The sequence below is a fragment of the Euprymna scolopes genome, chromosome 8 (assembly GCF_053919585.1).
Source record: "Euprymna scolopes isolate OS-2025 chromosome 8, ASM5391958v1, whole genome shotgun sequence".
Taxonomy (NCBI): domain Eukaryota; kingdom Metazoa; phylum Mollusca; class Cephalopoda; order Sepiida; family Sepiolidae; genus Euprymna; species Euprymna scolopes.
This window is the reverse complement of record NC_136489.1, coordinates 129292556-129305594: the sequence shown is the minus strand read 5'-3', so window position 1 is coordinate 129305594 and position 13039 is coordinate 129292556. Positions and strand designations below refer to the sequence as shown.

The window sequence follows — 13039 nt, the reverse complement described above, 5'->3', positions numbered from 1 at the left end:
TATAATTGAGGGGCGCGATTTTGATGGAGACAACGTGTCAAGCGGTGTCGTTATTTTCTTAAACTCGATAATGTATCCATTTATGTGACTGCATTGACACCATTTAGTGTACGAAAAATGTCACAATTTATGCATATTTATGATACAAATCTAAACCTACACTGGTTATTTATTTAATGTGAGGTCTATGAAAAAGCAGAAACTTTGCATTTGAATCGTCATTGTTTACCACGCATCTGTATATACATTTGATTTGTATTAATATAATCTCTGAATACACTCGCATCTATATATGCACACACACACACACACACACATATATATATATATGTATATATATGTATATATATATATATGTATATATCTATGTATATATATGTATATATATATGTATATATATATGTATATATATACATATACATATATATACATATATATACATATATATATACATATATATATACATATATATATACATATATATACATACATATATATATACATATATATATATATATATATATATATATATATATATATATATATATATATATATATATATATATATATAAAAGCACATTCCAACGGTGATATGTTTACTTTTCAGTACAATATTTACTACGGTTTACACAAATTAATTTATGTATTGGTACGACTATTGCAGACCGTCGCCACCTCAATTTCACACGCATAACTATCTCTCTATGATGTGATTTTATGAGCCATTTGAAATGTCCATATACATTATATTTATAAAGCTCCTGTAGTGTACACGATTATGAAATATTTACCCTAAGTTCATTTAATAAATATTAATTCGTGCAATTCACACGCACACACGCATATATATATATATATATATATATATATATATATATATATATATATATATAATTCCTGGAGATATTGTAATACCAGGTCAACCCGTGGCAAAAGTGGAGCAAGCCCCTTACTCCTCGCCAGGTTGTCAAAATCTGTTCAATATCATAATACCCAATGTAGAGTGATATCAGATATTAAGCTGATGAGAACAGATACTACACGCGATCTAAGCCAATAGGCCGGAAGCGACATATATATATATATATATATATATATATATATATATATATATATATACACACGAGGGGCGTGCAATAAGTAATGCCCCTGACCCACTTTACATAGCAGTAGAGCAACGAAACTTTGCGCAGTTATTAGTCTTTTTCTACGTAGGAACCACCTAGAGTTATGCATTTCTCCCATCGTTTGATGCAGCTCTGGAGACCGTTTTTGTAGAACACCCCATGTTGGTCCTCCAACCCCGACGTGACTTCAGAAATCAAGGCCGCATCATCTGGGAAACGCTTTCCTTTCAAAAAGAACTTCATGGCTGGGAAGAGGTGAAAGTCAGAGGGTGCAAGGTCAGAAGAGTAGGGAGAATGAGGAAGGATTTCATAACCACACGCCCGTACTTTTGATCTGCCGACATGCGAGTTGTGGACCCGAGCGTTGTCCTGCAGGAGGAGGATACTTTTGCTGATCTTGCCCCGTCTCTTGATTTTGATAGCTTCCCTTAATTTCCTCAAAAGTGAAGCATAATAGGCTCCTGTAATTATGGTACTTTTTTCCAGAAAATCTGTCATCACTACTCCGTCCTGGTTCCAGAAGACTGTGAGCATGACCATGCCAGCGGAGGGCTGCACCCTTGCCTTCTATGGAGGTGGTGAGTCCAAGTGCTTCCACTGCATTGACTGGGCTTCGGTCTCTGGATTATAGTGATTGACCCAGGTTTCATCCTGTATAATCAGTCTTTTGAAAAACTTTGACTCATCCTCTTGGCACATCTCATAATTCATCCTCGAGCACTCGACGCGTTCTCGCTTCTGGAATGGTGTGAGCAACTTTGGAATCCATCTGGCAAACACCTTATGCATATGCAAATGGGCATGAATGATAGTTTCCACAGACCCTGTACTAATCTTGACATCTTGGGCTATTTGGCGAATAGAATGCGCCGGTCTTCCAAAATGGCAGCCTCAACTTGACGGACAGATGCCTCATCAATGACAGAAGGGGGGGTGACTAGGTCTGGGAGCTGTTTCCACAGACTTCCGGCCATGTTTGAATTCACGATGGCAGCGTTTTACAAAGTCATATGATGGGGCATTATCACCATAAGTTGATTTCATTTCATCAAAAGTCTCCTGTGGTGTGCGTCCTTTCAAATACAAAAACCGTATCACTGCTCTACATTCAACAGGCTCCATTTCACACCTGACTCAGTTCAAACACCTATAAAACAGAAACCACAATTAGTTCAGAGCTGTAATTTGTCACATAACCCGTAGAGATATAAATCATTGCACATGCAAAATTACAGTTAGATCAGGCAATTGGAAGTGGGTTAGGGGCATTACTTTTTGCACGCTCCTCGTATAACACATATTTATTAGTGCAAATGAGCTGGATAAATAATGTGCGCATAATCTGTCTTCTATATATACTTAATAAGTTAAGTTTTTTTTCTCGCTCCAAAACTTATATTCGAAGCTTACTTTTTTCATTTCAAAATTATTATAACTAACTTCTTAATATACTCAGTCATGAATATGCGAACGTATACATAAAGGTTAGCAAATCTGCATATTCTCCTCGAAACCGAGCGTGCATTAATTACTTATTCATGCTTTATATTTTCTTATTAGATGATTCCTTTCATTTTACTATTATGCTGAAATTAGTTATGCATTCTGCACTATTCCGTTTAATTTAAGATGAAAACATGCTTGCACACAATACATATTTGTGCTATATTTGTTAGCACATAGAATATATATACACATATTTGTTAGCACATAGAATATATATATACACATATATACACATACACCCCCCACATACATATATATATGTATATATATATATATATATATATATATATATATATGTTACCTTGTTGGTGTATGGGTGAAATGTCCTTACCTAACTCCTCTATAGATTTTAAACTTTATGTATAGAGTATTCGGACTAGTAGCACACATAGTTATATACGGCATAATCCCGTTTGACACACCGGTTCCCGTCAGATCACCGAAGTTAAACAAGTGTTGTATGTGCTCTCCGCTTATCTCAGCATTGTTTCCAGTCATCCTGGTCTTCTCCTTGCCGCTAGATTCAAACCGTGCCGATTCAGTAGAAATGTGGTTGACGATTGCGCAACCCTTGCCACAAAATTACACGCGCAGCTGCCTCTACAGAGGGTATCCTTTGCCTTTCGAGTCTGGACAGAGGCATCGATCATTGAACACACATTCGATTTGGTTTTTAGTCGACAACATTTGCTTCTGTAGAGTCAAAACTTTTACACATGCGCCAAATTAAAAATTCACAGTCCAAGATCGTTTAATTTTTGGAAATTGCTATTCATCTGACGGTAGATCAGAAGGCAATGACACCAGAGATATAAATAACGATTTAAAACTAAAACGCTAAAAGTTCTGGTTTCGATCCTTGCGGATGGTACTCAAGTCATTTTTATACATATTATTTGGATTCATCGGACTACAGTTCTCATATTGAGTGTGATTTTCACAAAAACCTTCTTCAGGTGTATTTTTCTTGAACTCGGGAATGTTTCTGGCGAAGTAAATAAGTTCTTGATGAGCCGTTCCATATAAGTTATCAAATTTACCAAATTTTCATTACTAATGATTACTATATTGTCCAATTTCTACTGTACACTCTTTAACCCTTATCCTTGAGTGGCCTCTGGGCCTTGATAATGTGGTGATGCCTATGTAAAAAAAACAAAAAAAAACTCGGGAATTTGAACGGAACACCATCCTCGTGAAGTTAAAACGGTTCCGCTTGCAATTTCGTCCAAAGTCCCAAGGTCGACAAGAAAATTCTCGAGTTCGACAAGATACACCCGGAGAAGGTTGGAGGTTACATCGACCGAAACGCTGTGAAAATCACAATCAAGACGAGAACAATAATCTGAATAACCAATCCTCATCTCAAAAATTCAGAAGCATCATTTTTATACATTTTGAAATCATTGCTATATATTGGATAATAATCAAGAGAATAATAAATAATAAATCGACATGAATTAGAATATTTGTGCGTATTTTGCGATCGGGCAACGCCAGGTGTCTGGCTAGTTCTAAATAAAAATATAAAGATGTAGAATTGTATATATACAAACAAGCCACGACAAAACACTAAATGTGCAAATCAGCACTAATATTGAATACTAATACTATTACGCAAAGAAAAGGCTTCTACCATTTAACCCCTAGCATAGGGAAAATAATAATCAAAGAGCAAGGTATCAGGGTGGATCCTGGCTAGCCGTTTTTCCTTGAATGTTTCAGGAAAATGAGTAGTTTCGCAGAAAAAAAAATGTACATATTTATTTTAATGCATTTTTAAAAGTGTATATATAGACATCAAACAACCCAACCTTCCCATACGCACACATATTCGTCCTTTTCCGACATGGGTTGGATTTAAAAAACTGTCTTTTTTCGCACGATCTATGACTTTTTCTTCTATCACATTTTTATTTCAATTATCCTGAATATGTCCTCTGAAACAAGGACGAAACGTTGATTTTTTAATAATTTCATTCGGTTTTTTTCTATTTTTTCTTTAAACATAACGTCAACCACCGCTGGTATATTTTTTCCTTCCTTAAACATTCTGTCGAAATGGAAAACCGATCTTCTCTGCGAACATATAAGAGCATCTTAATCGCAGCAAATTCTCACAACAACAGGAGAATTTTTCTGGAAAAATGTATTGAAGAAAAAGTCATACCTGCATGCATACCTAAATCTTTTAAAACATCAGACCATATTTTCCCGAATTACATTGAGAAATATCTTTTATCATCTATAATATATTTAAAGCACCAAAGCTCTCATCTTTTTCGGAAAGCCAGGATATTAATTGCTGATTATCAACAAAATTACAAGAAAACACCCAGATCAATTAAGAACATTTACAGATCTATCAAAAAATTTAACACACGCCATAACTTTAAATTGCTCTTAAAAAATAAAATAAAAAAATCGAAATAGAAATAAAAACTTATGAAAAATCGAAATAGAAATAAAAACTTATGAAAAATATTGTATATATATATATGTGTGTGTGCATATATATATATATATATATATATATATATATATATATATATATTCTTCAGAATAGTTTTTTTTAACAATCAGTTGGTATGAAAACCTGTGATTATAAGATTTACAAAATATTACTGATGGTAATATTATATAAGTTATCCCATCTAAATAAGAATTGCTCGATATGCAAGATAGAGCAAATAAATTAAATTGTGATTCAATGAATTTCAAAAAACCCTTATTGAAATGAAGTGGTTGAGTTTCATATCAAAGATTTTTATTATTCTAAGCTAAACAAAGAATACTTTACTATATTAATCTCCTTAACCTATTGGGTTTCGATGTCTACCATCTCACCAGAGAAGAGAAAATATTAGCAAATATTTATAAAGGTATGTGCCCTATTTGCTAAAGTCAGTGAGACATGGAAAGTCAAAGTCAACATAATTAAATTATCTTTAAATTGTCACAAGTCCTGTAGCAAGAGGATTTGCAGAAAAGGATATGAAAATTGTAGATCCAGATTGCTTGGTAAAATCCATGGTAGGCGTTCTTTACAGTAATTGGATAATAAGGTCCAAGTTATATATTGGGTAATCCGCATTGTATGTGTATGTATGTATATATGTGTTCATGTATATATGGATATATGTGAACATGTGTTTCACTCCATTTCCTACCATTCACCACTACCTACCCTCCCTACAACTAACACCTCGCCCCACTAATAAAAATATAGACTTCTAATGATAAGGATTCCACCAAACCTTGAATTATTTTCGCTGGACCCACAAACAAATTTATACAAGCACTTGCCGATTCGGACATCTACATAGCTATGCGGATTACCCAATATATAACTTGGACCTTATTACCCAACTACTGTAAAGAACGCCTTCCATGGATGTATAGCTTACTGCCTGAGGCGCCCCTACCGGGGAATGCCGACGGGGTAATTCAAGCAATTTTAGGGGAGGCTGATGGTTTCCCACCTTCCGGCCTTGTGTCACATTTTGCTGAGGTGGGCAGCAAATAAATTTCTACCCCCATTACTCGTGATGGGGAAGGTCTCCTAGCGGCTTCGGCTGCAGGGAGACAGGGTAGAAGTACTCGTCAAGGATTCATCACGTGACACTCAGCCCGACAGGTGAGGGGCCCGGAACCGGCCCAGCACCTGTCGGACTGAGGTACGCCGCCTGGGTAATACCTAGGAGGTCCACCCTCCCAGGCCTTGCCACTGGGCTTTCCGCTGGAGTAGGTTTATAGTTTACTGCCTGAGGCGCCCCCACCGGTGAATGCCGACGGGGTTTCTTAGGCAATTTTTTAAATTGCAGGAGTGCCCCTCCTTAAGGGGAGCCTGCTGGTTTTCCACTTTCCGGCCTTGTGCCACATTTTGCTGAGGTTGGCAGCAAATAAATCTCTACCCCCCATTAGGAGTCAAAAAAATTAAAAAAAATCTGCAAATGCGTGGCCTCGTTATCCAATGCTCCGAAGAAGATAAGGAGATCTTTCGATTATAAATAAATATGTAGCTGATCAGATGTACATATGGACAAACATACGAACAGACATGTAGACGTAAGTAAAGATCGAAAATAAAAATGAAATGTTTATAGAAAAAAAAAACGAATATTCTTTGGAATTAGAAATTAACAAGTGAAGCATACATGGTCCCCCGTGAATGCACAGTGAACGAGGCATAAAAAATGACTGTTCAGATCCCCCCCCCCATATTTAGCCCGAAGAGTCCCGAGGGGACGTCAAATCCACGTGAAAATGGACAAACATATGTAAATTTGAGGTCTGCACTATGAACAAAACGAAATTACTAAGCTCATCATTTGCCCCCCCCCATTTAGCTCCAAAGGTCTCAAAGGTCTTAACATATTAAAATTAGAGTTAAGCATCATGCAAAACTGCTAAATAGACATACTCAGAAATTTTGGACAAATATGGTAAAATCGTCCCCCAAAAAGTATGTTTTTATTAGCCCTAAAAGAGTTCCAGCGGCCCATCCAAGAGTTATAACGAAGTATAGACAAAACAAATTACATAAAAATCAGTTAGTTACAACTTTTCAGAAAGTTTTATAAAAATCCCAAACATCAATTTTTTTTTAATAAGCACAAAGTGTCAGTTTTAGCTATTTTAACACGAAAGACATCCCTAGGGGGGGGGGGGGCGGAGTTTTCCAGGAAAATCAGTTCGGTTACTTTTTTACTCATATCATGTTTAATGTTTATGCAAAATTTAAAAAAATTCCAAGGCGTAGTTATTGAGAAATGTGCGGACAGACGAACGGACGAGAGAACGAACGGACGAGGGTGAATTTACTGGCCCACCTTGTTTTTGTCGGGGGACCAAAAAATTAAAAAAAGCGAACACAAAAAGAATTAAAAATCAGAAATAGCAAACAATTCCGAGTAAAAATTTAAAAAAATAAAAATAAAAAATAAAAACAAAAATTTAAAAAAATAAATAAAAAAAAAATTAAAAAAAAAAATAAAAAAAAAAATTAAAAAAAAAATAAAAACAAAAATTAAAAAAAAAAAAAATAGAACTAGTGAATATTTTTTCTACAGATATTTGTTTAGTAACATGACAAATTCTATGACATTTTAATCATTGTGCGAAGCCAGCAATATGAATGACGAAAAAAGTATGATTGATACTGAATTCCGGTTTTCTTTTTTCTTCCAATTATATTATTAAAAATAAAAGAAAAAAGAAAAGAACAAAAATCCTTTATAAGATACATAGATTATTTATTTATTTTGTTTTCTTTTATCTTCCTTTTTGCTCTCCTTTTATTACCTCCCCTTTTTTTCTGAGCAATCTTTCCGATATTATACTTACTGGGCGTCGTCCGTCTGTTTTAGATTTGTCGTATTTTCTTGTAACACAATTAAATAACAAAAGCGGAAATTTTGGAAGAGTCGTGTTTGCTGGCATCTGCGCGCCGGGTGGCTGATCGACTACGAATAGTCGTATGAATAGTCGCAAAGGCGGAGTCATATTTTAATTCCAAGAGGAATTGGAATTAAATAAAAGCCATACTTTCATTATCTCTCCCGAGGAGTGCAAATGTCGCTTTTGTTGTTATTGTTGTTTGTCGGGGGTAGGCGAGAGTATCACAGATGACGAAGCGGTTTATAATAAAACTAGCTGAGATATCCGACGTTGCCCGGGATTGAATGAGGATCAACGAATGGTTCATACTTTCACTACTTTTAACATAGAAATCAGTGAAATCACCGATTTTTCAATCAAATTCATTGATTGCCTGCTCTAGTCGGGAAACCTTCACACAGAAGTACACCAGCAGGAAGCTTCACATGCCTCCTCGTGAGGACATTGTCCACAATACATTACAGTAAATATTGTACTGTAGAGAACCCACTGTTAATTTTATAAAATTATTTTTTCCAAGAATCTACTGTTGATGTTATATCAAGAACCTTTCTGTTTATATGTTGAGAACACTTCTTGAATCCACTTGTGATATTAAGCTGTATAAAAGTGTTATCTTCGTTCAATATATATAGGGTGTCCGAAAAGAAGTTGATGGTTAAAAAAATTCATAACTTTCTTAATTTTTTATATTTTTCTTTTATTTTTTTCAGATCATCTAGAGTAACCCTTCCTAAGGTCATCATGAGTCGTTACACCAAGGTGGAGCAGATATTTTTGTAGCGTCGTATTTTCGGTTGAATAAGTCAATATCAGAAACTCAAAGAGAATTTCGATGAAACTTCAACACAAGAAATTCCCTACTCCCAATGCAATAAAAGCTATAGTGGCTCGATTTCACGAGCAAGAGTCTGTATGTGACCTCCCTAAATCTGGTAGACCCCGTACGGCAAGAAGTGATGAGAATTGTCAGAAATTAGAAGAGAGTGTGGCCGAGGATCCATCCACATCAGTAAGAAGAAGATCAAGTCAAATTGGGGTCTCTAGATCATCTCTTCACAGAATGCTTCATGAAGAGGACAAATTTCCATATAAAATTTAATTGGTGCAAGAGCTTCAGCCAAACGACCCGGAAAAAAAGGCTGGAATACGCCATGCAATTCCAAGATTTGGCCAATGGGGATCTAAACTTTCTCAAAAACTCATTATGTCCGATGAGGCCCATTTTCATCTGAATGGATTCATAAATAAGCAAAATTGCAGGATTTGGGGATCAGAAAATCCCCACGCAACAGCACGACGGCAATTACACATTCAAACATGTACAATATGGTGTTGAGTAACGGTGGATGATGTAGTAATCAGAATTGGTGGACATTTGAGTGACGTCATTTTTCATAACTAAAATTAGACCTTGTAACAAACGTACTCTAGATTAAGTTGTGTAAATAAAATTAGAATAAGTAAACTATGATATGATGCCAAATCTCCAAAAATCACGGAAATGCTCATCTATCATCTTCCTACTTATAAAAATTGGTAAGCATAGCTTAAAGATTGAGGAAGTTAATCAAATTTAACATCAGTCAGCTTCTTTTGGGACACCTTGTATAATTCAAAATGTACCTTTTATATGTGTGTAGAAATGTATAACTAACTTTCGAATGACAATAATTAAAATAAAGAAACGGGAAAAGGGTGATAGTTTAAATGTAAGTAGAAAATAGAATTGTTTGGCAATGGTTTTATAAATTTCCTTTTAACATATCAATTCATCACTTCTCATATTTATAACCATGCTGCTTATATATATATATATATATATATATATATATATATATATATATATATATATATATACATATACATATATATATACTTTATTTGTTTTTTCATAAGCAGTGATATGTTGCTACACAGTCATGAGCATGTTTTGGTCAGCTACTTACTAGTAACTAGGTTACTTCTTAACCTCTGGAAAACAATAACCTCAGATTGTATATATATACAGGGTGTCCACAAAGTCTGACTACATTATATAGACAGACTTTGTGGGCACCGTGTAGATTATATAGCCCGACTTTATGGGAACCATATATATATATACATATATATATATATGTATAAGGAATGAAAAAATATACCAGCGGTGGTTGACGTTATGTTTAAAGAAAAAATAGAAAAAAAAACGAATGAAATTATTAAAAAATCAACGTTTCGTCCTTGTTTCAGAGGACATATTCAGGATAATTGAAATAAAAATGTGATAGAAGAAAAAGTCATAGATCGTGCGAAAAAAGACAGTTTTTTAAATCCAACCCATGTCGGAAAAGGACGAATATGTGTGCGTATGGGAAGGTTGGGTTGTTTGATGTCTATATATACACTTTTAAAAATGCATTAAAATAAATATGTACATTTTTTTTACTACGAAACTACTCATTTTCCTGAAACATTCAAGGAAAAACGGCTAGCCAGGATCCACCCTGATACCTTGCTCTTTGATTATTATTTTCCCTATGCTAGGGGTTAAATGGTAGAAGCCTTTTCTTTGCGTAATAGTATTAGTATTCAATATTAGTGCTGATTCTAAAAGTCTTCTTTTAGCTCTATCTATCACGTATTTTATAATTTTCGCTTGATCTAAATTAAATGAGTGATCGTGTTCTGCACAATGGCAAAAGAGTGCATTTAGGGCGTTACCATTCCTTATATCTCTTCTGTGCTCGTTAAGTCTTAATTTCAATTTTCGTTGTGTTTCACCTATGTACGCTTCTTGACAGTTGTTACATGGGATGGAATATATACCGGCATCGGATGTGAGGGTTTTGGGAGAGTGCTTGGTAGATTTTAATGTCTGTTTTATGGTTGAGGAAGTTGTTTGTATCAGGTGAAAACGAAGTCTATTAAGAGTATCGTAGATTTTTGTATTTTTGGTGTGGGTGGGAATGAAAAGATGTCTGTTTAATAGTGAGGTATTTGTTTTATTTTTCTGTGTGTTTATGTTATAGTGTATTTTCGTAGCTTTTTTCTTTGCGTAAGAAATGAAATAGGATGGATACTGTAGTTTTCTTAAAACATTCGTAATATATTGAAATTCATCATTAAGATATTGGGGACTGCATATTCTAAAGACACGTAAGAAAAAACCAATAATCATGCCCGTCTTTATTTTATCATTGTGGTGTGAGTAGTAATTAATATAGTCGTTTTTGTGTGTGGTCTTTCTATGTACTTTGAAACTCAGATCGGTTTCTGATCTGATGAGGAATATGTCTAGAAAAGCTAGGGAGTGGTCTTGTTCGGATTCATGTGTAAAATTTATAGATGGTTCCACTGAATTTAATTTGTTTCTAATTTGTTCTATTTGTGTGTTTTTAGGGAGAAAAATAAGAATGTCATCTATATATCTAAAATATGTGGAGTTTTTAGGAAGTCTGTGTTTAAAAGAGTTGGTTTCTAAGAATTCTAAGAATAAGCAGGCTAGTACACCACTAAGGGGGTTACCCATAGGGAGTCCAAATTTCTGTCTATAGTAAGAATTATTAAATTGAAAGTAGGTTCTATCAGTGATGAGTTTTATAATTTGTATTAGTGTATCTGAGGAAAAAGGTAGGTCGGCTTTAATTTTGATTAAGTGCTTGTGGAGTAGATTAAGGCATTTTTTGATTGGAATATTGGTGTACAGGGAAATTATGTCTAAACTATGCATGGTTTTATTTTGCATGTCCATATTTTTTATTCTATTTAAGAGGTCACCAGAGTTTTTGATATGTGAAGTGCTGATGGTGCCCATTAGTGGAGTTAAAATTTGGGCAATAGCTCGTGCTAATTTATGGGTGACGCTTCCAATGTTTGATATTATAGGTCTCATAGGGACGTTCTCTTTATGTATTTTTGGGAGGCCGTATAATATAGGAATAGTGGGGTGGTATTCTATGTTATTTATCCATTTTTTATCATTTCCGATAAGTTTCTTTACGGATTTATTAAAAGTATCGAAATCTTTTTCTATTGATTTTAAATCTATCGGAGTGTATATATCTCCGTCTGCCAATAGTGTGTGCATTTTCTTTAGATATAGGTCTTTATCTATTATAACTATACCACCTCCTTTATCGGCTTGTGAAATAATAATGTCTTTATTTTTTGTTAAAAGTTTTAAGGCATCAATGTATCTTTTTGGTAGTGCTAATTCTTGAGGTTGGGTAGTTGTTAAAGCTATTATCCCTTGTATGAAGCCTTTAGTAAAATCAGAGTCCTCTTGTCTATAATTTTTTAGGGTTGTGTTAGTGGTGATTTTCGAATGCTTGCCGGTAGCGAATTTAAGACCGAAACTGAGAGCTTCAGTTTCAATGGCCGAGAGTGGTTTGGAAGTAAGGTTTAGAATAAGGTCTGGACGTCCCAAAGTTTTCCATTTGCTGTTTTTTTATCAATTTCGCAAGTTAATGCACTCAAGTCATATGGATATATTTTTTATTTTTGAAATCGAAACCTAATAATATATAAAAATCGACAGAACATTAACTCTATAATAATATATACAAAATCTGCCAGAATTACGATATCATATTTAAGCGTACTTTATGACTGGACTTTGCCGGGCGTTCGTGCTTAGATAAATACTTTTGCAATTTTAACAAAAAAGCTATAATAATATCAGAGCGTCTCCATTCACACTGAACACCAACAGAATGCCAACATCAATATATTACATATGAATGAGTCCCCTGTAAAATTTTAACAGGTTCCACTCGTATTTATAATAATAAATTAAAAATAGGATCCTATAATATATTTTTTTGTGTTATTATAACAATATAGCAACTTTATATTAATACATTGTTAATTATAGCAATATGACATTATATTAATACATTGGTAAAGCGTTAATGACTCGCTATTTACAATAGCTCTCCAAGAGACAAAGGTAGACACCAGGGTCGTTTTTTAATGTGGAGAAAAGGGACAAAAATAAAAATTGTCTCAGTTGTGAAGGATTTCTC

The 13039-nt window shown here is 34.4% G+C and overlaps 1 non-coding gene across 1 annotated transcript; it reads right to left on the bottom strand.

Annotated features, from left to right (window-relative positions):
* Positions 1-881: 881 nt before the first annotated feature.
* LOC145284160 (U2 spliceosomal RNA) lies at positions 882-1072 on the bottom strand. Its single transcript, XR_013868800.1, has one exon. It is a non-coding gene; the product is annotated as a U2 spliceosomal RNA (small nuclear RNA).
* Between the last annotated feature and the right edge of the window lie 11967 nt (positions 1073-13039).